A 25,908-nucleotide genomic window follows, 5' to 3' on the forward strand; every position below is an offset into this window, starting at 1 on the left:
CCATCACTGCGGTATGGATGTTTGGAATCTCCATTTTCACATCTCTTACAAATGCAGCTCAACAAATGAGCATTTGCTGAATTCAACAGGCATCTTAGTTAAGCCTGATTTGGTCTCTTCCGAGATCAGGAATTTGTTAACAAATTCAGAAGATTGGAATTCTTTTTGAAGGATACAACCAAAGGAACCAGGCCATGACTTAAGCTCAGTTTAGATTGGGTGTGACCTTTTCCCTTGATTTCTTGTTTTTTTCTTCTTTAGAGAGTTGGTTGGAGACTGTGCGCCTAGTATCTCAACCTTGGGGACTGACTTCTGAGGACCAGGAGGAGGAAGATTATTCAAAGTGGTGGAGGGGAAAATCCTATCCCCTCCTTTAGCATCGATCGGTGGAACGGATCATGAAGTCATCCTCCTCATGATAGCAACAATAACTTCTAGCCTACCAGCCATGTCAACTTAAACAAGAAATCAAAGATAGGAAGTCAAATTATTGTCAGCATAACAAAATAAATAAACAAAAATAAAATATTATCAATAGCATTTTGAGAAGCATGTTCATCGGTAAGTATTATCCTTAAGCCGAGAGGTCGTTCATTCCATAACTCTAAAAGCATGTGAATATTCACACGCTTATAAGGGCTCACACATTGCAACTCAATCTTAGGGGAAGCTACATGAAAATTCCTGCAAGGATTAAACATTTTTTTTATCTTTTAAGGTCTTGAAGAAAGGTGTTCTACCCGCAACCCATTCAATCTCAAAATATTTTTCTTTAAGACTTTTCAAAAAAATTGAAGATTCTTCTGTTAGGGTTATCTCAGAATGAAATAAACTCGCGACTTCGAGTACTAAATGTCATTGTTAAATTACAAAAAATATAGAAACACTCTCATAGAAGCAGGAAGTCCTAGAAAGGCGTAGAGGAGTTCAAAGCTACAAATTATGGCCCAACTATTTGAATGAAGTTAGGAGGGAGAACATCCACAATAACTAAGAACATTCTCTTGAAATTCAAGAAAAGGAATCCGAACTCCCAGCCTAGTAAAAAAGATTCCATATATCCATAACCAGTCAGGTTGGGTTCCGGCTTGTGATTGATATGACAAAGTTGATCATCGGGACTAGAAACAGGCATAATATAGAGGTTGCCGATGTCTGAACTAAAAGTTACTCCAGATTCTCGGAACTCATCTAATCTTTCATGAGTAATGCTGGAAGGAGTAAACTTCAATTCCTCAGGAATCCAGGAATAAAAATCTATTTCATAGTCTTGGAGCAGACCGGGACCAGCTTGTTTAGATGTGCTCACACTTTTGCGATTGCTAATTACCTTTCTTTTCACCCTCTCTAGAAAACTTACGGGAGCACCACTACTATGTTACAGAAATTTTTTCTCTATTTTTGTAACTTCTTCCGAAAACATGGGAAAATACTATTCAAGCAGGAAAAGCTAAGTAGTGGTATCTGATATCTGAGTGAAGGCAAAGTTATTGAAAGAAAAAAGTAGAACCCAAAAAACTATATCCATGTCTTAAGAGCAATAAAAAATAGAAAATCCAGAATAATGGTTTATTCTATGGGAGAACATTGTAAATGCATAAATGTATGGAAAACTATAAAAATAATAAGTAAAGTTTTTACTTGGGAATGATGAAGAAATCTATGCAAAAACTTGAAGAAGGTAGGAAAAAATGGTTCTACTACCTAGAAATGGAAGAAGAAGAATGAGAAGTTTTGTTTGGAGAAACGAAGGAATTCGATGAGGTATTTTTAAAGAGAGATAAAATTAAATAAAAACTATGGGTTTTATTGGTAAGTGCTGTTGAATTAATTGATGGAAATGAGATATTATTAAAGCTCATGACGGTTCAAAACCAAGGCTGATAACTATTTAAAAAGAAACTAAAAAGTTTTTAAGACTTTTAATTATTTGGCGCCTGAAAATAAAGGTGCAAAAATTAATTAGCCCTGATCCATTAAACGCGGCTATTTTTTATAAAGTCGGTAATTTAAAAAATCGGAGTTGGGACACTATTATGGGCAAAGCTAATTATTCATTACAGTCATGCTGCACATCTATGTAATTTTGTATCAAAGTCCATCCAAGCTGGCCCAACATAAAAAAAACCCAATACCATTGAATGAGCGTGTATAACACGCACCCCAAATCCCCCAAAGCGTTAATATTGATTCGCGCTTCATTATGAAAAAACGTTCCTTCTTCTTTAATACGCATGGAACCACTACTACTCTTCGAATCTCTCTCAAAATCACTCAAACGTTAGTCACGTTCTCTGCAGAAACCACTACTGGAGAAGAATCGTGAAAAGATTTCGCAAGAAAGAAGAAAAAACGAACGAAAACAGCAACAAACTACGAAAGGTATGAGAAAAACTACTGTTCATTTAAAATCTTACAATCTCACATTTTTCCTAGTTTCATTTTAGGTTTACTAGATTAAGTTGCTTCGTTTAGTAGATCGACGTATTCTGATTCTATTTTTACAGAGTAACTAGGGCTTGGAATGAAATGTGTTCTTATTTTCATTCAGTTCAATGGAGTTGCTAATTTTGATTCACTTGATTGTTAGTTTGTTCAGTTGACTGCTTTTGCATAGAGAAATACCATTCTTGATGATTGAATGTTTATAATGATTTATTCAGCACATGAATGGTGTTTTGTTCAGTGGGCTTGGTGATTTTCATTCACTTGATAGTTAGTGTGTTCAATTCAGTCCTTTTGGATGCATAAATGTCTTTCTTTATGATTGAATGTCTATTATATTTTATTCAGCACATGAATGACATTTGGTTTAGTGGTGTTGGCCATTTTCATTCACTCCATTGTTAGTATGTTCAGTTGGCTCCTTTTGCATTTAGAAATGCTTTTGTTGCTGATTGAATATTTATCACGTTTTATTCACAACATGAATGGTGTTTTGTTTATTGTGCTTCGTCATTTTCATTCACTTGATTGTTGGTGTGTTTAGTTTAGTCCTTTTGAATGCATAAATGTCTTTCTTGAGGATTAAATTTCTTTTATATTTTATTCAGCACATGATGGCATTTGGTTCAGCGGGGTTGGCCATTTTCATTCACTTGATTGTTAGTGTATTCAGTTGGGTCCTTTTGCATGCGAAAATGATTTTCTTGCTGATTTAATGTTTATCACTTTTATTCAAAACATGAATTGTGTTCAGTTCAGTGGGGTTTACAGGATTGAGTTTCTTTGTTTAGTAGATCGACGTATTCTAATTCCATTTTTACAATGTAACTTGGGCTTGGAATGAAATGTGTTCTTATTTTCATTCAATTCAGTGGAGTTGCTAATTTTGATTCACTTGATTGTTAGTCTATTCAGTTGACTTCTTTTGCATGCAAAAATACTATTTTTGATGATTGAATGTTTATAACGATTTATTCAGCACATGAACAGTGTTCTGTTCAGTGGGCTTGATGATTTTCATTCACTTGATAGTTAGTGTGTTCAGTTTAGTCCTTTTGCATGTATAAATATCTTTCTTGATGATTGAATGTCTATTACATTTTATTCCACACATGAATGGTGTTCGGTTCAGTAGTGTTGGCCATTTTTATTCACTTCAGTGTTAGTATGTTCATTTGGCTCCTTTTGCATTCAGAATGCTTTTGTTGTTGATTGAATGTTTATCACGTTTTATTCACAACATGAATGGTGTTCTGTTCAATGCGATTCATCATTTTCATTGACTTGATTGTTAGTGTGTTCAGTACAATCCTGTTGCATGCATAAATGTCTTTCTTGATGATTGAATGTCTTTTACATTTTATTCAGCATATGAATGGCATTTGGTCTAGTGGAGTTGGCCATTTTCATTCACTTTATTGTTAGTGTGTTCAGTTGGGTCATTTTGCATGCAAAAATGATTTTCTTGCTGACTCAATGTTTATCACTTTTTATTCAAAACATGAATTGTGTTCAGTTTAGTGAGGTTGCTAATTTTGATTCACTTGATTGTTAGTATGTTCATCTAGCTTCTTTTGCATACAGAAATGCTTTTCTAGATGTTTCATTATTCATCATGTTTTATTCAGTGCATCAAGTGAGTTTGGTTCAGTGGGCTGGGACATTTTCATTCACTTGATTAAGATATGCATGCTTGTGCTTGTCGGTGTATTGAGTGAAGTATTGACCAAATTTTTTTGTCCTTACAGCAAAAATGAAGAAGACAATGGCGACAAACAAGGAGAACCTGCGCTATAACGTAACCACATTAAACATATTTATCCACTTTGATTCAAATAAAATCTATTTTGTATTATAAATATATCGTGACATTCTATTTCGAAATCTTGTAGAAAACTCACGATTGCAAATGCCAGAAAAAGGCAATAGCAACAATGTTCAAGAATTTAAATCCGAAAAAGAAAGATATAGTTAAAGAAATGGGATTTGGTGCGCTAGCACATGTCCCGGAAATGAACGCGTCTGATGCCTGATGAGCGGATAATTTATACGCTTTTTGGCATTGTTTTTAGGTAGTTTTTAGTAAGTTCAAGCTACTTTTAGGGATGTTTTCATTAGTTTTTATGTTAAATTCACATTTCTGGACTTTACTATGAGTTTGTGTGTTTTTCTGTGATTTCAGGTAAATTCTGGCTGAAATTGAGGGACTTGAGCAAAACTCTGAAAAAGGCTGACAAAAGGACTGCTCATGCTGTTGGATTCTGACCTCCTTGCACTCGAAATAAATTTTCTGGAGCTACAGAACTCCAAATGGTGCGCTCTCAACGGCGTTGGAGAGTAGACATCTAGAGCTTTCCAACAATATATAATAGTCTATACTTTATTCAAGAATTTACGACGTAAAGTGGCGCTCAACGCCAAGTACATGCTGCTGTCTGGAGTTAAACGCCAGAAACACGTTATAACCCGGAGTTGAACGCCAGAAACACGCTATAACTCGGCGTTCAACTCCAAGAGAAGCCTCAGCTCGTGGATAGATCAAGCTCAGCCCAAGCATACACCAAGTGGGCCCCGGAAGTGGATTTATGCATCAATTACTTACTCATGTAAACCCTAGTAGCTAGTCTAGTATATATAGGACATTTAACTATTGTATTAGACGTCTTTTGACCACGTTTCATCTTTGGTCTCAGTTTTGTTTTATTCTTCATCTTAAGAGGCTATTGATCACGTTTTAGGGGGCTGGCCATTCGGCCATGCCTGAACCCTTCACTTATGTATTTTCAACGGTGGAGTTTCTGCACACCATAGATTAAGGGTGTGGAGCTCTGCTGTACCTCAAGTTTCAATACAATTACCATTACTTTCTATTCAATTCTCTTTTATTCTTATTCCAAGATATACGTTGCACTTCAACTTGATGAATGTGATGATCCGTGACACTCATCATCATTCTCACCTATGAACGCGCGTGACTGACAACCACTTCCGTTCTACCTTAGGCCGGGCGCATATCTCTTAGATTCCCCAACAGAATCTTCGTGGTATAAGCTAGATAGATGGCGGCATTCATGGGGATCCGGAAAGTCTAACCTTGTCTGTGGTATTCCGAGTAGGATCCCGGGAATCCGGAAAGTCTAACCTTGTCTGTGGTATTCCGAGTAGGATTCCGGTATTGAATGACTGTGACGAGCTTCAAACTCCTGAAGGCTGGGCGTTAGTGACAGACGCAAAAGAATCAAGGGATTCTATTCCAACCTGATTGAGAACCGACAGATGATTAGCCGTGCTGTGACAGAGCATTTGGACCATTTTCACTGAGAGGATGGGATGTAGCCATCGACAAGGGTGATGCCTCCAGACGATTAGCCATGCAGTGACAGCGCATAGGACCATTTTCCCGAGAGGATGAAAAGTAGCCATTGAAGACGGTGATGCCCTACATATAGCTTGCCATGGAAAGGAGTAAGAAGAATTGGATGAATGTAATAAGAAAGTAGAGATTCGAGAGGATTCTAGCATCTCAACACGCTTATCTGAAATTCCCACCATGGAATTATATGAGTAACTATTTACTATTTTATTTTTTGTTTATTATTTATTTTCGAACTCATCATAAACCATTTAATCTGCCTAACTGAGATTTACAAGGTGACCATAGCTTGCTTCATACCAACAATCTCTGTGGGATCGACCCTTACTCACGTAAGATATTACTTGGATGACCATGTACACTTGCTGGTTAAGTTGAACGGAGTTGTGATCACGCGTGCCATTACCAGGATCTCAATTCATCAAACCATGATCTCTTTGGTGTATTTTTGATAGAGCCAATATTTTAATCTCATGCAAATACAAAGAGAACGAATCACAATTTCGTCCACCAAGTTTTTGGCGCCGTTGCCGGGGATTGTTCGAGTATGGACAACTGACGGTTCATCTTGTTGCTCAGATTTGGTAATTTTCTTTTCAAAAATCTTTTTCAAAATTTTTCTTTTATTTTTCGTTTTTCCAAACTTTATTTTCAAAAAAAAAAAATTTAATAAAAATCCAAAAAATTAATAAAATCATAAAAATCAAAAATATTTTGTGTTTCTTGTTTGAGTCTTGAGTCAATTTTTAAGTTTGGTGTCAATTGCATTTTTTAAAATCTATGCATTATTTTTTCGAAAATTCCATGCATTCATAGTGTTCTTCATGATCTTCAAGTTGTTCTTGACAAGTCTTCTTGTTTGATCTTGATGTTTTCTTACTTTGTGTTGTTTGTTGTTTTTCATATGCATTTTTTGTTTGTTAGAGTCCATGCATTAAAGATTTCTAAGTTTGGTGTCTTGCATTTTTTCTTTGCATCAAAACTTTTTCAAAAATATGTTCTTGATGTTCATCATGATCTTCAAAGTGTTCTTGATGTTCATCTTGACATTCATAGTGTTCTTGCATGTATCATGTGTTTTGATCCAAAATTTTTAAATTTTGGGTCATGTTTGTGTTTTTCTCTGTCATAATTAAAAATTCAAAAATAAAAAAATATATATCTTTTCCTTATTTTTCTCATAATTTTCGAAAATTTGAGTTGACTTAGTAAAAAATTTTCAAAATTAAGTGTTTCTTACAAGTCAAGTCAAATTTTCAATTTTAAAAATCTTATCTTTTCAAAATCTTTTTCAAAAATGATATCTTTTTCATTTTTTTTCTATTTCTCGAAAATTTCAAAATTCTTTTTCAAAATATTTCAAAATTTTTTTCTTATCTTTATATCATATTTTCGAAAATTAGCTAACAATTAATGTGATTGATTCAAAAATTTGAAGTTTGTTACTTTCTTGTTAAGAAAGGTTCAATCTTTAAATTCTAGAATCATATCTTGTAGTTACTTGTTAGTTAAGTAATTAATTTTAATTTTAAAAATTAAATCTTTTTCAAACATATCTTTTTATCACATCTTCTTATCTTATCTTTTTATCATATCCTTTTCAAAATTTTATCTTTTTAAAAAATTTGATTTTAAAATATCTTATCTAACTTCTTATCTTATCTTTTTAAAATTTGATTTTAATATCTTTTACAACTAACTATTTGACTTTTTGTTTGTTTCTTATCTTTTTCAAAACCACCTAACTACTTTTCCCTCTCTAATTTTCGAAAATATCTCACCTCTTTTTCAAAAATTCTTTTTGTTCTAAATTTTAATTTTAATTATATCTTATCTTTAATTTTTAAAAATTACTAACCCCTTTTTAAAATTATTTTCGAATTTTCTATCCCTTTTCACTTATTCTATTTAATTATTTAATTACTAACACTTCTCTTCACCTCTCTCCATCTAAATATCCAAACCCACTCTTCTACATTCTTCTCCCCTTTCTTCTTCTACTAACATAAAGGAATCTCTATACTGTGACATAGAGGATTCCTCTTCTTTTCTTGTTTTCTTCTCTTTCATATGAGCAGGAACAAGGAAAAAGGCACTCTTGTTGAAATTGATCCAGAACCTGAAAGGACTCTGAAGAGAAAATTAAGAGAAGCTAAGTTACAACAATCTAAAGGTAACCTTTCAGAAATATTAGAGCAAGAGAAGGAGATGGCAGCCGAAAATAATAATAATGCAAGGAGAATGCTTGGTGACTTCACAAAGCCAACGTCCAAATTTGATGGAAGAAGCATCTCCATTCCCACCATTGGAGCCAATAATTTTGAGCTTAAGCCTCAACTAGTTGCTTTAATGCAACAGAACTGCAAGTTTTATGGACTTCCACTGAAGATCCTTACCAGTTTTTAACTGAGTTCTTGCAGATTTGTGAGACTGTTAAGACGAATGGAGTTGATCCTGAAGTCTACAGACTCATGCTTTTCCCTTTTGCTGTAAGAGACAGAGCTAGAATATGGTTGGATTCACAACCTAAGGATAGCCTAGACTCTTGGGATAAGCTGGTCACAGCCTTCTTGGATAAATTCTTTCCTCCTCAAAAGCTGAGCAAGCTTAGAGTGGATGTTCAGACCTTCAAACAAAAAGATGGTGAATCCCTCTATGAAGCTTGGGAAAGATACAAGCAGCTGACCAAAAGATGTCCATCTGACATGTTTTCAGAATGGACCATATTAGATATATTCTATTATGGCCTATCTGAATTTTTGAAAATGTCATTGGACCATTCTGCAGGTGGATCAATTCACCTAAAGAAAATACCTGCAGAAGCTCAAGAACTCATTGACATGGTTGCAAATAACCAATTTATGTACACTTCTGAGAGGAATTCCGTGAATAATGGGATACTTCAGAAGAAAGGAGTTCTTGAAATTGATGCTCTGAATGCCATATTGGCTCAGAACAAAGTGTTGACTCAGCAAGTCAACATGATTTCTCAAAGTCTAAATGGATGGCAAAATGCATCCAACAGTACTAAAGAGGCAGCTTCTGAAGAAGCTTATGATCCTGAGAACCCTGCAATGGCAGAGGTTAATTACATGGGTGAACCTTATGGAAACTCCTATAATTCATCATGGAGAAATCATCCAAATTTCTCATGAAAGGATCAACAGAAGCCTCAACAAGGCTTTAACAATGGTGGACGCAATAGGCTGAGCAATAGCAAGCCTTTTCCATCACCTTCTCAGCAACAGACAGAGAATTCTGAACAAAACACTTCTAATTTAGCCAATCTAGTCTCTGATCTGTCAAAGGCCACTTTCATTCTCATGAGTGAAACAAGATCCTCCATCAGAAATCTGGAGGCACAAGTGTGCCAGCTAAGTAAGAAAGTCATTGAAACTCCTCCCAGTATTCTCCCAAGCAATACAGAAGAGAATCCAAAAGGAGAGTGCAAGGCCATTGATGTAATCAATATGGCCGAATGCACAAGGGAGGAGAGGGACGAAAATCCTAGTGAGGAAGACCTCCTGGGACGTCCCTCAAGCAAGAAGGAGTTTCCTATTAAGGATCCAAAGAAATCTGAGGCTCATATAGAGACCATAGAGATTCCATTAAATCTCCTTCTGCCATTCATGAGCTCTGAAGACTATTCTTCCTCTGAAAAGGATGAAGATGTGACTGGAGAGCAAGTTGCTCAATATTTAGGAGCTATCATGAAGCTGAATGCTAAGTTGTTTGGTAATGAGACTTGGGAAAATGAACCTCCCTTGCTCATTGGGGAACTAGACACCTGGATTCAGAAAATTTTACCTCAAAAGAGACAAGATCCTGGCAAGTTCTTAATACCTTGTACCATAGGCACCATGACCTTTGAAAAAGCTCTATGTGATCTGGGGTCAGGGATAAATCTTATGCCACTCTCTGTAATGGGGAAGCTGGGGATCATTGAGGTACAACCTGCCTTGTTCTCATTACAATTGGCAGACAAATCATTGAGACAAGCTTATGGAATAGTAGAGGACGTGTTAGTAAAGGTTGAAGGCCTTTACATCCCTGCTGATTTCATAATCTTAGACACTAGGAAGGAAGAGGATGAATGCATCATCCTTGGAAGACCTTTCCTAGCTACAGCAGGAGCTGTGATAGACGTCAACAGAGGTGAATTAATCCTTCAATTGAATGGGGACTACCTTGTGTTTAAGGCATATGGGCATCCCTCTGTGACAAAAGAGAGTAAGCATGAAGAGCTTCTCTCAGTTCAGAGTCAAGAAGAGCCCCCACAGTCAAACTCTAAGTTTGGTGTTGGGAGGCCACAACCAAACTCTAAGTTTGGTGTTAAGACCCCATATCCAAACTCTAAGTTTGGTGTTGGGACTATACAACATTGACCTGATCACCTTGTGGCTCCATGAGAGCCCACTGTCAAGTTATTGACATTAAAGAAGCGCTTGTTGGGAGGCAACCCAATTTTATTTATCTAATTTTTATTTTATTTTATTCTATTGTTATTTTGTGTTTTATTAGGTACATGATCATGTGGAGTCACGAAAAAATATAAAAATTAAAAATAGAATCAAAAACAGCAGAAGAAAAATCACACCTTGGAGGAAGGACAGGCTAGCGTTCAACGCTAGAACAGAGCATGAATCTGGCGCTGAACACCAGAAACAAGCAACATTCTGGCGTTTGAATGCCAGGAATGTGCCTTGAGAAAAGCTGGCGCTGAATGCCAGTAACAAGCATGAAACTGGCGTTCAACGCCAGAAACATGCTACATATGGGCGTTGAACGCCCAGAACATGCTTTACATGGGCGTTGAACGGCCAGAATGTGCATCACCTCGGCGTTTAAACGCTAGAATGGTATGCAAAGACATTTTACAGGCCTATTTGGTGCAGGGATGGAATTCCTTGACACCTCAGGATCTGTGGACCCCACATGATCACCTAAGGATCTGTGGACCCCACAGGATCCCCACCTAACATATTCCCACCTTACCTCCTAATCCTATTACACTCTTCCCAATAAACACTCTTTCCCAAAACCCTTCACCAATCACCTCAATCTCTCTTCCCCATCATCTCTTCACCACTCACATCCATCCACTCTTCCCCATAAACCCTACCTACCTTCAAAATTCAAAAACACTTTCCCACCCAAACCCACCCTAAAATGGCCGAACCTACCCTCTCTCCTTTCCCTATATATACCCTTCCATTCCACTTCATTTTCACACAACACAACACCCTCTTCTATACCTTGGCCGAAACCCACCCTCCCCCTTCTCCACAATATTTTCTTCTTCTTCTTCTTCTCTTCTTTCTTCTCTTGCTCGAGGACGAGCAATATTTTAAGTTTGGTGTGGTAAAAGCATAAGATTTTTGTTTTTCCATTACCATCAATGGCACCTAAGGCCGGAGAATCCTCTAGAAAAGGAAAAGGGAAGACAAAAGCTTCCACCTCTGAGTCATGGAAGATGGAAAGATTCATCTCCAAAATCCATCAAGACCACTTCTATGATGTTGTGGCAAAGAAGAAGGTGATCCCTGAGGTCCCTTTCAAGCTCAAGAAAAATGAGTATCCGGAAATTCGACATGAGATCCGAAGAAGAAGTTGGGAAGTCCTAACCAACCCCATGCAACAAGTCGGAATCTTAATGGTTCAAGAGTTCTATGCCAATGCATGGATCACTAGGAACCATGATCAAAGTATGAACCCGAGTCCAAAGAATTATCTCACAATGGTTCGGGGGAAATACTTAGATTTTAGTCCGGAAAATGTAAGGTTGGCGTTCCACTTGCCCATGATGCAAGAAGATGTACGTCCCTACACTAGAAGGGTCAACTTTAATCAAAGGTTGGACCAAGTCCTTATGGACATATGTGTGGAAGGAGCTCAATGGAAGAGAGACTCCAAAGGCAAGCCAGTCCAACTAAGAAGACTGGACCTCAAGCCTGTGGCTAGAGGATGGTTGGAGTTCATTCAACGCTCCATCATTCCCACTAGCAACCGATCTGAAGTTACTGTAGATCGGGCCATCATGATTCATAGCATCATGATTGGAGAGGAAGTAGAAGTTCATGAAGTCATCTCCAATGAATTTTACAAAATAGCCGAAAAGCCCTCCACCATGGCAAGGCTAGCTTTTCCTCACCTTATTTGCCATCTATGTTACTCAGCTGGAGTTATCATAGAAGGAGACATCTCCATTGAAGAGGATAAGCCCATCACCAAGAAGAGGATGGAGCAAGCAAGAGAGACCCTCCACGGTTCTCAAGAGATGCATGAGGAAGCTCATTATCAAGAAATCCCTGAGATGCCTTAAGGGATGCACTTTCCTCCCAAAAACTTTTGGGAACAAGTCAACACCTCCTTAGAAGATTTGAGCCACAATGTGGAACAATTAAGGGTGGAACATCATGAGCACTCCATCATTCTCCATGAAATAAGAGAAGATCAAAGAGCAATGAGGGAGGAGCAACAAAGGCAAGGAAGGGACATAGAAGAGCTTAAGGACATTGTTGGTCCTTCAAGAAGAAGACGCCACTAAGGTGGATTCATTCCTTGTTCTTATTTCTTTCTGTTTTTCGGTTTCTATGTTATGTTTATTTATGTTTTGTGTCTCTACTTCATGATCATTTAGTGTTTAGTAACTATGTCTTAAAGCTATGAATAAAATCCATTAATCCTTCACCTCTCTTAAAAGAAAAATGTTTTTAATTCAAAAGAACAAGAAGTACATGAATTTCGAATTTATCCTTGAATTTAATTTAATTATATTGATGTGGTGACAATACTTTTTGTTTTCTGAATGAATGCTTGAACAGTGCATAATTTTGATCTTGTTGTTTATGAATGTTAAAACTGTTGGCTCTTGAAAGAATGATGAACAAAGAAAAATGTTATTGATGATCTGAAAAATCATGAAAATTGATTCTTGAAGCAAGAAAAAGCAATGAAAAAGCAAAGGCTTGCGAAAAAAAAATATATAGAAAGAAAAAGAAAAAAGTAAGCAGAAAAAGCCAATAGCCCCTAAAACCAAAAGGCAAGGGTAAAAAGGATCCAAGGCTTTGAGCATCAATGGATAGGAGGGCCCAAGGAAATAAAATTCAGGCCTAAGCGGCTAATTCAAGCTGTCCCTAACCATGTGCTTGTGTCATGCAGGTCCAAGTGAAAAGCTTGAGACTGAGTGGTTAAAGTCGTGATCCAAAGCAAAAGAGTGTGCTTAAGAGCTCTGGACACCACTAACTGGGGACTCTAGCAAAGCTGAGTCACAATCTGAAAAGGTTCACCCAGTTATGTGTTTGTGGCATTTATGTATCCGGTGGTAATACTGGAAAACAAAGTGCTTAGGGCCACGGCCAAGACTCATAAGTAGCTGTGTTCAAGAATCAACATGCTTAACTAGGAAAATCAATAACACTATCCAAAATTCTAAGTTCCTAGAGAAGCCAATCATTCTAAACTTCAAGGGAAAAAGTGAGATGCCAAAACTGTGTAGAAGCAAAAAGCTACAAGTCCCGCTCATCTAATTAGAACTATTATTCATTGATATTTTGAATTTATAGTATATTCTCTTCTTTTTATCCTATTTGATTTTCAGTTGCTTGGGGACAAGCAACAATTCAAGCTACTTTTAGGGATGTTTTCATTAGTTTTTATGTTAAATTCACATTTCTGGACTTTACTATGAGTTTTTGTGTTTTTCTGTGATTTTAGGTAAATTCTGGCTAAAATTGAGGGACTTGAGCAAAACTCTGAAAAAGGCTGACAAAAGGACTGCTGATGCTGTTGGATTCTGACCTCCCTGCACTCAAAATAGATTTTCTGGAGCTACAGAACTCAAATGGCGCGCTCTCAACGGCGTTGGAAAGTAGACATCCAGAGCTTTCCAGCAATATATAATAGTCCATACTTTATTCGGGAATTGACGACGTAAAGTGGCGCTCAACGCCAAGTACATGCTGCTGTCTGGAGTTAAACGCCAGAAACACGTCATAACCCGGAGTTGAACGCCAGAAACATGCTATAACTCGGCGTTCAACTCCAAGAGAAGCCTCAGCTCGTGGATAGATCAAGCTCAGCCCAAGCATATACCAAGTGGGCCCCGGAAGTGGATTTATGCATCAATTACTTACTCATGTAAACCCTAGTAGCTAGTCTAGTATATATAGGACATTTAACTATTGTATTAGACGTCTTTTGACCACGTTTCATCTTTGGTCTTAGTTTTGTTTTATTCTTCATCTTAAGAGGCTATTGATCACGTTTTAGGGGGCTGGCCATTCGGCCATGCCTGAACCCTTCACTTATGTATTTTCAACGGTGGAGTTTCTGCACACCATAGATTAAGGGTGTGGAGCTCTGCTGTACCTCAAGTTTCAATAAAACTACCATTACTTTCTATTCAATTCTCTTTTATTCTTATTCCAAGATATACGTTGCACTTCAACTTGATGAATGTGATGATCCGTGACACTCATCATCATTCTCACCTATGAACGCGTGTGACTGATAACCACTTCCGTTCTACCTTAGGCCGGGCACATATCTCTTAGATTCCCCAACAGAATCTTCGTGGTATAAGCTAGATAGATGGCGGCATTCATAGGGATCCGGAAAGTCTAACCTTGTCTGTGGTATTCCGAGTAGGATTCCGGTATTGAATGACTGTGACGAGCTTTAAACTCCTGAAGGCTGGGCGTTAGTGACAGACGCAAAAGAATCAAGGTATTCTATTCCAACCTGATTGAGAACCGACAGATGATTAGCCGTGCTGTGACAGAGCATTTGGACCATTTTCACTGAGAGGATGGGATGTAGCCATCGACAAGGGTGATGCCTCCAGACGATTAGCCATGCAGTGACAGCGCATAGGACCATTTTCCCGAGAGGATGAAAAGTATCCATTGAAGACGGTGATGCCCTACATACAGCTTGCCATGGAAAGGAGTAAGAAGGATTGGATGAATGTAATAAGAAAGTAGAGATTCGAGAGGATTCTAGCATCTCCACACGCCTATCTGAAATTCCCACCATGGAATTATACGAGTAACTATTTACTATTTTATTTTCTGTTTATTATTTATTTTCAAACTCATCATAAACCATTTAATCTGCCTAACTAAGATTTACAAGGTGACCATAGCTTGCGTCATACCAACAATCTCTGTGGGATCGACCCTTACTCACGTAAGGTATTACTTGGATGGCCCAGTACACTTGCTGGTTAAGTTGAACGAGTTGTGATCACGTGTGCCATTACCAGGATCTCAATTCATCATACCATGATCTCTTTGGTGTATTTTTGATAGAACCAATATTTAAATCTCATGCAAATACAAAGAGAACGAATCACAATTTCGTCCACCAATGCCCTCTTGAGAGAATTAATTGATTGCTACGGTGACTATCATGGATGCCTAAAAACTCTCCATGGCAAAATATACATAACACCTGGCAAGATAGCAGATACGTTGGGCATAAACCACGGTGGTAATACACTTCCCACTTTCTGCTTATTTTCAGTTTATTTCTTCTTTTAATTTCGGTTCATTGGGTACAGAAAATTAAACTGAGCCTTTTTGGCTGATTTGTTGCTATTAAAATATTGTAGGAAATTATTTTCCTGAAAATATTGAGTATGGCAGACTGAATGAGACAGACAAGGCAATATTTGACAGCCTCAAATGTGTTACGTTGGCTTCTTTGACAAAGTCTGTCCTTGATATGAGTATTGAAGGGGAGGAGAACCGGCAAAAATTCTGGAGGACTTTTGTCGTGTTTGTACAGAAGTGCTTTTTGCTACCGACAACCATGGCCTCCCTGATCCATAAGCTGCCTGCCTTTCATGTGGACAACATCCAACAGTGGGATGGGAAAATCATGTGCTCAGCTTCTTGAGGAAGGGAATAAAAAACAAGAGAAAAGAAAAGAAATAGTCCGTTGACGGCTGTATTTTTATTTTGATGCTCATTTATTTCTATGAAACCAAGTTTCGTTTCTTGGATGGACCTAATGCTGCCACGCCACCGTGGGTGGCCCACTGGACAAAGAAGATGATGCTCGACGGGATTACACAAGAAGCAACAGACACAGTGGTAAATTAAACAAAAATTTCCCCTTGAAATTTTGTTTTAGATGCTTCTAAAATACTCTTCTAACTAAATAAGCTTATGTTTTAGGTTATAATTAATTTTTTTCTCCTAGTTGCATTTTAAGTTTATTGGATTGAGTTGCTTCATTTAGTAGATCGCCTTATTCTGATTCCATTTTTTTCGCACAACTAGGGCTAGTTCTGAAATGTGTTCTTATTTTCTTTCTATCCAGTGGAGTTTCTAATTTTGATTCAGAAAGCAGAAGTGAATTGATGAGCGGATATTTTATACGCTTTTTGGGGGTAATTTCATGTAGATTTTAGTATGTTTTAATTAGTTTTTAATAGAATTTTATTAGTTTTTAAGCAAAAATCATATTTCTGGACTTTACTATGAGTGTGTGTATTTTTCTGTAATTTCAGGTATTTTCTGGCTGAAATTGAGGGAGCTGAGCAAAAATCTGACTTAGGCTGAAAAAGGACTGCTGATGCTGTTGGATCCTGACCTCCTTGCACTCGAAATGGATTTTCTGGAGCTACAAAAGTCCAATTGGCACGCTCTCAACGGCGTTGGAAAGTAGACATCCGGGGCTTTCCAGCAATATATAATAGTCTATACTTTGCGCGAGGATAGACGACGTAACTTGGCGTTAAACGCCAAGTTCATGCTGCTGTCTGGAGTTAAACGCCAGAAAAACGTCATGATTCGGAGTTGAACGCCCAAAACACGTTATAATCTGGAGTTTGACGCCAAGAAAGGTCTTTACACGTGAAAAGCTTTAGTCTCAGCCCCAGCACACACCAAGTGGGCCCCAGAAGTGGATTTCTGCACCAATTATCTTAGTTTACTCATATTCTGTAAACCTAGGTTACTAGTTTACTATTTAAACAACTTTTACAGACATTTCTTGTACCTCATGACATTTTCAGATCTGAATTACATACTTTTTGATGGCATGAGTCTCTAAACTCCATTGTTGGGGGTGAGGAGTTCTGCAGCGTCTCGATGAATTAATACAATTCCTTTATTTTCCATTCAAACACGCTTACTCGTATCTAAGATGTTCATTCGCGCTTAATTATGGAGAAGGTGATGATCCGTGACACTCATCACCTTCCTCAATCCATGAACGTGTGTCTGACAACCACCTCCGTTCTACATCAGATTGAATGAGTATCTCTTAGATTCCTAATCAGAATCTTCGTGGTATAAGCCAGATTGATGGCGGCATTCATGAGAATCCGGAAAGTCTAAACCTTGTCTGTGGTATTCCGAGTAGGATTCTGGGATTGAATGACTGTGACGAGCTTTAAACTCCTGAAGGCTGGGCGTTAGTGACAGACGCAAAAGAATCAATGGATTCTATTCCAACCTGATTGAGAACCGACAGATGATTAGCCGTGCTGTGACAGAGCATAGGAACGTTTTCACTGAGAGGATGGGAGGTAGCCATTGACAACGGTGACACCCTACATAGAGCTTGCTATAGAATGGGTTTTGCGTGTGGAGAAAGGATTTCAAGGAAGAGTTGAATTTCAGAGGACAAAGCATCTCCAAAACTCCAACATATTTCTCACTACTACACAACAAGTAACGCTATTATTCCCTATTATTTTAACTTACAATTTTAAATACTTTGGCTTCTTATAAATAAATCCAAATAACTTTATTAGCCTCCTGACTAAGATTAATAAAATAACATTGATTGCTTCAAACCAATAATCTCCGTGGGATCGACCCTTACTCACGTAAGGTATTACTTGGACGACCCAGTGCACTTGCTGGTTAGTTGAACGAAGTTGTGAAGTTGATTTTGGACCAGGCTCTATTATCATATTCCATAAAGAGATACAATAGTTTTTGTGTACATACTAAAGATCAAAAGATAGAAATCACAATTTCGTCCACCAAGTTTTTGGCGCCGTTGCCGGGGATTATTGAGTTTGGACAATTGAAGGCTTATTTTATTTCTTAGATTAGGAATATTTTATTTTTATTTTTTATTATTATAGAGTCATTAAATCTTGATAGGATAATTTCTTTTCAAAAATTTCTTTTCAAAATTTATTTTTTTTCTGATTAATTGTTAATTTTCGTGAGTTTAGTGTCTTGTTCTAAGTTTGGTGTCAATTGTATATCTCATATTTTTCTCTAAAATTTTCGTGTTAGTGTTCTTGGTTCTTCCTTGATTTTCAAGTTGTTCTTGATAATTGGTTTTACGCTTTGGAACCTTTTTCAAAAATAATTTTTCTTGGATTGAATCTTGTGCCAAACTTTAAGTTTGGTGTTTTCTTGTTAATTTTAATATAATTTTCGAAAATTTTCTTAAAGTTTTCTAAAAATTTTAAGTTTGGTGTTCTTTCTTTTGTTCTTGGTGTTCTTGTGAATCTTCAAGGTGTTCTTGAGTTTTTCTTGTGTCTTGATCTTAAAATTTTTAAGTTTGGTGTTCCTTGGTGTTTTCCCTCCAAAAATTTTCGAAAATAAGGAATATTAGATCTAAAAATTTTTAAATCTTGTGTCTTTTGTGTGTTTTTCTCTTTCATCATAAAATTCAAAATTCAAAAAAAAAAAATATTTATTTTCTAACCAATTTTTAAAACTACTTTTTCGAAATTTTTATAAAAAATTCAAATTTCAATTTCAAATTTTTCGAAAAAATTCTCACAAAATATTTTCAAAATATTTTTTTATATATATATTTCGTTTTATTTATTCCACTTTTATAAAATAAATAAAATCAACATATTCCACAGTCCTTTATAAACAAATAACTCTATTGTTCAATAAGTATGAATGGACAAGACAAGAGGACTCTGGGGTCATATGCTAACCCCACTACTGCTTCATATGGGAGTAGTATCTGTATACCTTCCATTGGAGTTAGTAGCTTTGAGCTGAATCCTCAGCTCATTATCATGGTGCAGCAAAACTGTCAGTATTCTGGTCTTCCACATGAAGAACCTACAGAGTTTCTGGCACAATTTTTGCAAATTGCTGATACAGTACATGATAAGGAAGTAGATCAGGATATCTACAGATTATTACTGTTTCCATTTGCTGTAAAAGATCAAGCTAAGAGGTGGTTAAATAACCAGCCTAAGAACAGCATAAAAACATGGAAACAGCTGTCAGAAAAATTCCTGAATCACTATTTCCCTCCCAAACGGATGACACAGCTAAGGCTAAACATCCAAGGCTTCAAACAAGGAGATAATGAATCCCTTTATGATGCTTGGGAGAGATACAGAGAGATGCTAAGAAAATGCCCCTCTGAAATGTTTTCAGAATGGGTGCAATTAGACATCTTCTACTATGGGCTTACAGAAAAAGCTCAGATTTCTCTAGACCACTCAGCTGGTGGATCTATACACATGAGAAAAACAATTGAAGAAGCTCAAGAGCTTATTGATACAGTTGCCAGAAATCAGCATCTGTACCTAAGCAGTGAATCCTCTATGAAAGAAGAAGCTAAAACAGTAACTGCAGAACTCAGTCCAGTGGATCAGGCTAATGAATTCAATCAGCAATTAGATTTTCTAACTCAGCAGCTAGCCGAATTCAAGGAAATATTACAGGAAACAAGAATGGCTAACAGGAACATGGAAGTACAATTAAAGCAGACAGAAAAACAACTGTCAAAACAAATAACAGAAGAATGCCAAGCAGTTCAATTAAGAAGTGGGAAAACATTAAATACCTCACTTCAAAGCATCAGGAAACCAAGAAATGAACAAGAGGATACTCAAAATCCCTCTGAGGACAATCAGAGCCCAGAGAGGAACAAAGCTGGCGCTGAACGCCCAGACCATGCTCATTCCTGGCGTTCAACGCCAGAAACAAGCATGGATCCGGCGTTGAACGCCCAAAGGGAGCATGGTTCTGGCGTTCAAACGCCCGTAACAAACAAGGAAGTGGCGTCTAACGCCACTCCAGCTCCCACCACTAGCATTCAAATGCCAGTGGGGAATCAGTCACATATAAGTGCTGACCTTTCTAAAAAGGCTTCCCAACCCACTTCTGTAGGTAATAAACCTGCAGCAACTAAGGTTGAGGAATACAAAGCCAAAATGCCTTATCCTCAAAAGCTCCGCCAAGCGGAACAGGATAAGCAATTTGCCCGCTTTGCAGACTATCTTAGGACTCTTGAAATAAAGATTCCGTTTGCAGAAGCACTTGAGCAAATACCTTCTTATGCTAAGTTCATGAAGGAAATTTTAAGTCATAAGAAGGATTGGAGGGAAACTGAAAAAGTCTACCTCACTGAAGAATGCAGTGCAGTCATTCTGAAAAGCTTACCTGAGAAGCTTAAAGATCCTGGGAGCTTTATGATACCATGCACATTAGAAGGTAATTGTACCAAGCAAGCTTTATGTGATCTTGGGGCAAGTATCAACTTAATACCTGCATCTACTATCAGAAAGCTTGGTTTAACTGAAGAAATTAAACCAACCAGGATATGTCTTCAACTTGCTGATGGGTCCATTAAATACCCATCAGGCGTGATTGAAGACATGATTGTCAAGGTTGGGCTATTCGCCTTTCCTACTGACTTTGTGGTGCTGAAAATGGAGGAGCACAGGAGTGCAACTCTCATTCTAGGAAGGCCTTTCCTAGCAACTGGCCGAACCCTCATTGATGTCCAAAAAGGGGAAGTAACCTTGAGAGTCAATGAGGAAGAGTTCAAGTTGAATGTTGTCAAAGCAATGCAACATCCAGACACCCCAAATGACTGCATGAGTGTTGATATTATTGACTCTCTGGTAAGAGAGGTCAATATGGCTGAGAGTCTCGAATCAGAGCTAGAGGACATCTTTAAAGATGTTCAGCCTGATTTGGAGGAGTCAGAGAAGATAATAGCACCTCTGAAAATCCCTCAGGAAGAGGAGAAACCTCCTAAACCCGAGCTCAAACCATTACCACCATCCCTGAAATATGCATTTCTGGGAGAAGGTGATCCCTTTCCTGTAATTATAAGCTCTACCTTAGAGCCACAGGAAGAGGACGCACTAATTCAAGTGCTAAGGACACACAAGACAGCTCTTGGGTGGTCCATCAGTGATCTTAAGGGCATTAGCCCAGCTAGATGCATGCACAAGATCTTGCTGGAGGATGACGCCAAACCAGTGGTCCAACCACAAAGGCGGCTGAACCCAGCAATGAAGGAAGTAGTGCAGAAAGTGGTCACTAAATTACTAGAGGCTGGGATTATTTATCCTATTTCTGACAGCCCCTGGGTGAGCCCTGTCCAAGTTGTCCCTAAGAAAGGTGGCATGACAGTGATTCATAATGAAAAAAAAAGAACTGGTTCCTACAAGAACAGTTACAGGGTGGCGTATGTGCATTGATTATAGAAGGCTCAATACAGCCACCAGAAAGGATCATTTTCCTTTACCATTCATAGACCAGATGCTAGAAAGACTAGCAGGTCATGAATACTACTGCTTCCTGGATGGATATTCAGGTTATAATCAAATTGCAGTAGATCCCCAGGATCAGGAGAAAACGGCATTCACATGCCCATCCGGAGTATTTGCATACAGAAGGATGCCATTTGGCCTGTGCAATGCACCTGCAACTTTTCAGAGGTGCATGCTCTCAATTTTCTCTGATATGGTGGAAAAATTCCTGGAAGTCTTCATGGATGACTTTTCAGTATTTGGAGACTCATTCAGCTCCTGCCTTAACCATTTAGCACTTGTTCTGAAAAGATGCCAAGAGACTAACCTAGTTTTAAACTGGGAAAAATGTCACTTTATGGTGACTGAAGGAATTGTCCTTGGGCACAAAATTTCGAACAAGGGAATAGAGGTGGATCAAGCTAAGGTAGAAGTAATTGAAAAATTACCACCACCTGCTAATGTTAAAGCAATCAGAAGCTTTCTGGGGCATGCAGGATTCTATAGGAGGTTTATAAAGGATTTTTCAAAAATTGCTAAACCTCTGAGCAACCTGCTAGCTGCTGACACGCCATTTATCTTTGATAAAGAGTGTCTGCAGGCGTTTGAGACTCTGAAGGCTAAATTGGTTACAGCACCAATCATCTCTGCACCAGACTGGACATTACCATTTGAATTGATGTGTGATGCCAGTGACCATGCCATTGGTGCAGTGTTGGGACAAAGGCATGACAAGCTTCTGCACGTCATTTACTATGCCAGCCGTGTTCTAAATGATGCCCAGAAGAATTACACAACCACAGAAAAAGAGCTACTTGCAGTGGTTTACGCCATTGACAAATTCAGATCCTATTTAGTAGGATCAAAAGTGATTGTGTACACTGATCATGCTGCTCTTAAATATTTACTCACAAAGCAGGATTCAAAACCCAGACTTATAAGATGGGTGTTGCTTCTGCAAGAGTTTGATATAGAAATAAGAGACAGAAAAGGGACAGAGAATCAGGTAGCAGACCACCTGTCCCGAATAGAACCAGTAGAAGGGGCGTCCCTCCCTCCCACTGAGATCTCTGAAACCTTTCCAGATGAGCAACTCTTTGCCATCCAGGAAGTGCCATGGTTTGCAGACATTGCAAACTACAAGGCAGTGAGATTCATACCCAAAGAGTACAGTAGGGTGCAATCAAAGAAATTAATCACAGATGCAAAGTACTATCTTTGGGATGAACCATATCTCTTCAAGAGATGTGCAGACAGAGTAATCCGTAGATGTGTGCCTAAAGAAGAGGCACAGAAGATCCTTTGGCATTGCCATGGATCACAGTATGGAGGACATTTTGGAAGTGAGCGAACAGCCACAAGAGTCCTCTAAAGTGGCTTCTACTGGCCTACTCTCTATAAAGATTCCCGAGCATTTGTGCTTAATTGTGACAGTTGCCAAAGATCAGGCAACCTACCTCACAGTTACGCCATGCCTCAACAAGGAATCTTGGAGATTGAGTTGTTTGACGTATGGGGTATTGACTTCATGGGACCTTTCCCACCATCATACTCAAACACTTATATTCTGGTGGCAGTGGATTATGTATCCAAATGGGTGGAGGCTATTGCAACACCCACTAATGACACTAAAACAGTGTTGAAATTCCTCCAGAAACATATCTTCAGCAGATTTGGTATCCCTAGAGTGTTAATCAGTGATGGGGGCACTCATTTCTGCAATAAACAGCTTTATGCTGCTCTGGTTCGTTATGGAGTTAGCCACAGGGTAGCTACTCCATATCATCCACAAACTAATGGGCAAGTTGAAGTCTCAAATAGAGAGCTCAAAAGAATCCTGGAATGGACTGTAATTAACCGTAGAAAGGATTGGGCAAGAAGCTTGGATGATGCTCTGTGGGCATACAGAACAGCATTCAAGACCCCCATAGGGACCTCTCCATACCAGCTTGTGTATGGAAAGGCATGTCACTTGCCAGTGGAACTGGAACATAAGGCCTATTGGGCAACCAGATTCCTGAACCTTGATGCCAAGCTAGCTGGAGAAAAACGATTGCTCCAGTTAAATGAGCTAGAGGAATTTAGACTCAATGCTTTCGAAAATGCAAAGATTTACAAAGAGAAAGCGAAAAAATGGCATGATAAGAAATTGTCATCCAGAGTCTTTGAGCCGGGGCAGAAAGTTCTGCTATTTAACTCTAGGCTCAAATTATTCCCCGGAAAATTAAAATCCCGGTGGAGAGGTCCATATGTCATTACAAACGTATCACCATATGGATACATAGAGCTTCAGGATAATGACTCTAACAAAAAGTTCATTGTTAATGGACAAAGAGTCAAACATTATCTTGAAGGCAATTTTGAGCAAGACTGCTCAAAGCTGAGACTCGATTAAAAACTCAGTAATAAGTCCAGCTAATGACGTTAAAGAAGCGCTTGCTGGGAGGCAACCCAGCCATTTACAAAGTATATTTCCTAATTATATAAATTTTCTTTTTTTACTGGTATAGGTCCAAATCTCTTCAAGGAGAAATTGCAATTGGTTGGATTCACAGAGTTATAAAGGAAATTGGAAGCTTACTGGCGTGAAAAAGCCAGTAAGAAACATTTTGGGCATTGAACGCCCAAAAGAAGCACCCACTGGGCGTTCAACGCCAGTAAGGGTAGCCTTCTGGGCGTTAAACGCCAGAAAGGAGCATCTTCTGGGCGTTAAACGCCAGAAAGAAGCACCTTCTGGGCGTTTAACGCCAGTTTGGGAGCATCCTGGGCGTTTAGAAAAACGCCCAGTAACAAAGGACTTCCTGGCGTTCAACGCCAGAAAGATGCATCAACTGGGCGTTGAACGCCCAGGAGAAGCAACATGTGGGCGTTGAACGCCCAAAACATGCACCACGTGGGCGTTCAACGCCAGGATGGTGGGGAGGAGGTAAAATTCATTTTTCTTCACAAATTTTCTAAATTTTTAAGTTTCAATTCATGATTTCTTGCATAAACATGTTTCAGAATGTCATCCTTCAAAATCAAATTGGTTCTCTAAGAACCCTAATTTCTAAAATCCCTTTTTCAAAAATATCAAATGTATCTTAATTCATAAACACAAATTTTTTTCCAATCCAATTCTTTTTCAAATATTTTTAACTTCTTCTCATATCTTTTTCAACTCATCTTATCTTTATTTGACAATGCCTTTCCTTCTACTCCTATCCTTTCCTTTCTTTTGCTTGAGGACAAGCAAACCTCTAAGTTTGGTGTGATTTACCATGATCACTGAGCTAAAACTCATTAAGATCATGGCACCTAAGAGAAAAGGAAGAGCAAGGATGTGAACTTAAGGGAGCCGAAGCATCAGAAATTAATTCTTGAAGGCACCCCACAGACTAGAGGAACATCCACTTCCCAAAATACAGGTTGTTAAGTTCTAATTCCAGCTTTAACTCTGTGATAGTATTATTATAGGATTTTACCTTAGAAGTTATATAGGAGTAGTAGTAATTAGCATATCTTTTTTTGACTTTATTTCTAATTAAGCTATAATTTATTTTTCTCATCATCATCAGGCATAAATAAAGTAGTAGAATTTTTTTTAGAATAAAGAAGTAATTTATATTTTTGAGTTCTTAGTAATAAAGACTATAATTAATTATATGTGGTGGCAATACTTTTTGTTCTCTGAATGAATGCTTGAACAGTGCATAAATTGTACTTTGAATTTGATGAATATTGGCTCCTGAAAGGATGAGGAACACGAAAAATATTATTGATGATCTGAAAAATCATGAAATTGATTCTTGAAGCAAGAAAAAACAGTTCAAAAAAAAAAAAAAAAACAAGCCATGAGCACTAGCCAAGAGTAAAAAAGGGATCCAAGGCTTTGAGCATCAATGGATAGGAGGGCCCAAGGAAATAAAATCCAGGCCTAAGCGGCTAAACCAAGCTGTCCCTAACCATATGCTTGTGGCATGCAGGTCCAAGTTACAAGCTTGAGACTGAGTGGTTAAAGTCGTGATCCAAAGCAAAAGAGTGTGCTTAAGAGCTCTGGACACCACTAACTGGGGACTTTAGCAAAGCTAAGTCACAATCTGAAAAGGTTCACCCAGTTATGTGTCTGTGGCATTTATGTATCCGGTGGTAATACTGGAAAACAAAGTGCTTAGGGCCACAGCCAAGACTCACAAAATAACTGTGTTCAAGAATCAACATACTACACTAGGAGAGTCAATAATACTATCTGAATTCTGAGCTCCTAAGGATGCCAATTATTCTGAAAATTTAAAGATACAGGGGGATGCCAAAACTGTTCAGAAACAAAAAGCTACAAGCCCCGCTCATCTAATAAGAATATGAGCTTCATTTAAAACTCTAAAATATTATTACTTCTTAATTTCTGCTAAAGCCTATTTTATTTATCTAGTTGCTTGAGGACAAGCAACAGTTTAAGTTTGGTGTTGTGATGAGCGGATATTTTATACGCTTTTTGGGGGTAATTTCATGTAGATTTTAGTATGTTTTAATTAGTTTTTAATAGAATTTTATTAGTTTTTAAGAAAAAATCATATTTCTGGACTTTACTATGAGTGTGTGTATTTTTCTGTAATTTCAG

The 25,908-nt window shown here is 37.9% G+C and overlaps 1 non-coding gene across 1 annotated transcript; it reads right to left on the minus strand.

Annotated features, from left to right (window-relative positions):
• Positions 1-8,421: 8,421 nt before the first annotated feature.
• LOC130952774 (small nucleolar RNA R71) lies at positions 8,422-8,525 on the minus strand. Its single transcript, XR_009074951.1, has one exon. It is a non-coding gene; the product is annotated as a small nucleolar RNA R71 (small nucleolar RNA).
• Positions 8,526-25,908: the final 17,383 nt, after the last annotated feature.

This window comes from Arachis stenosperma, chromosome 9 (assembly GCF_014773155.1).
Source record: "Arachis stenosperma cultivar V10309 chromosome 9, arast.V10309.gnm1.PFL2, whole genome shotgun sequence".
Classification (NCBI taxonomy): Eukaryota; Viridiplantae; Streptophyta; class Magnoliopsida; order Fabales; family Fabaceae; genus Arachis; species Arachis stenosperma.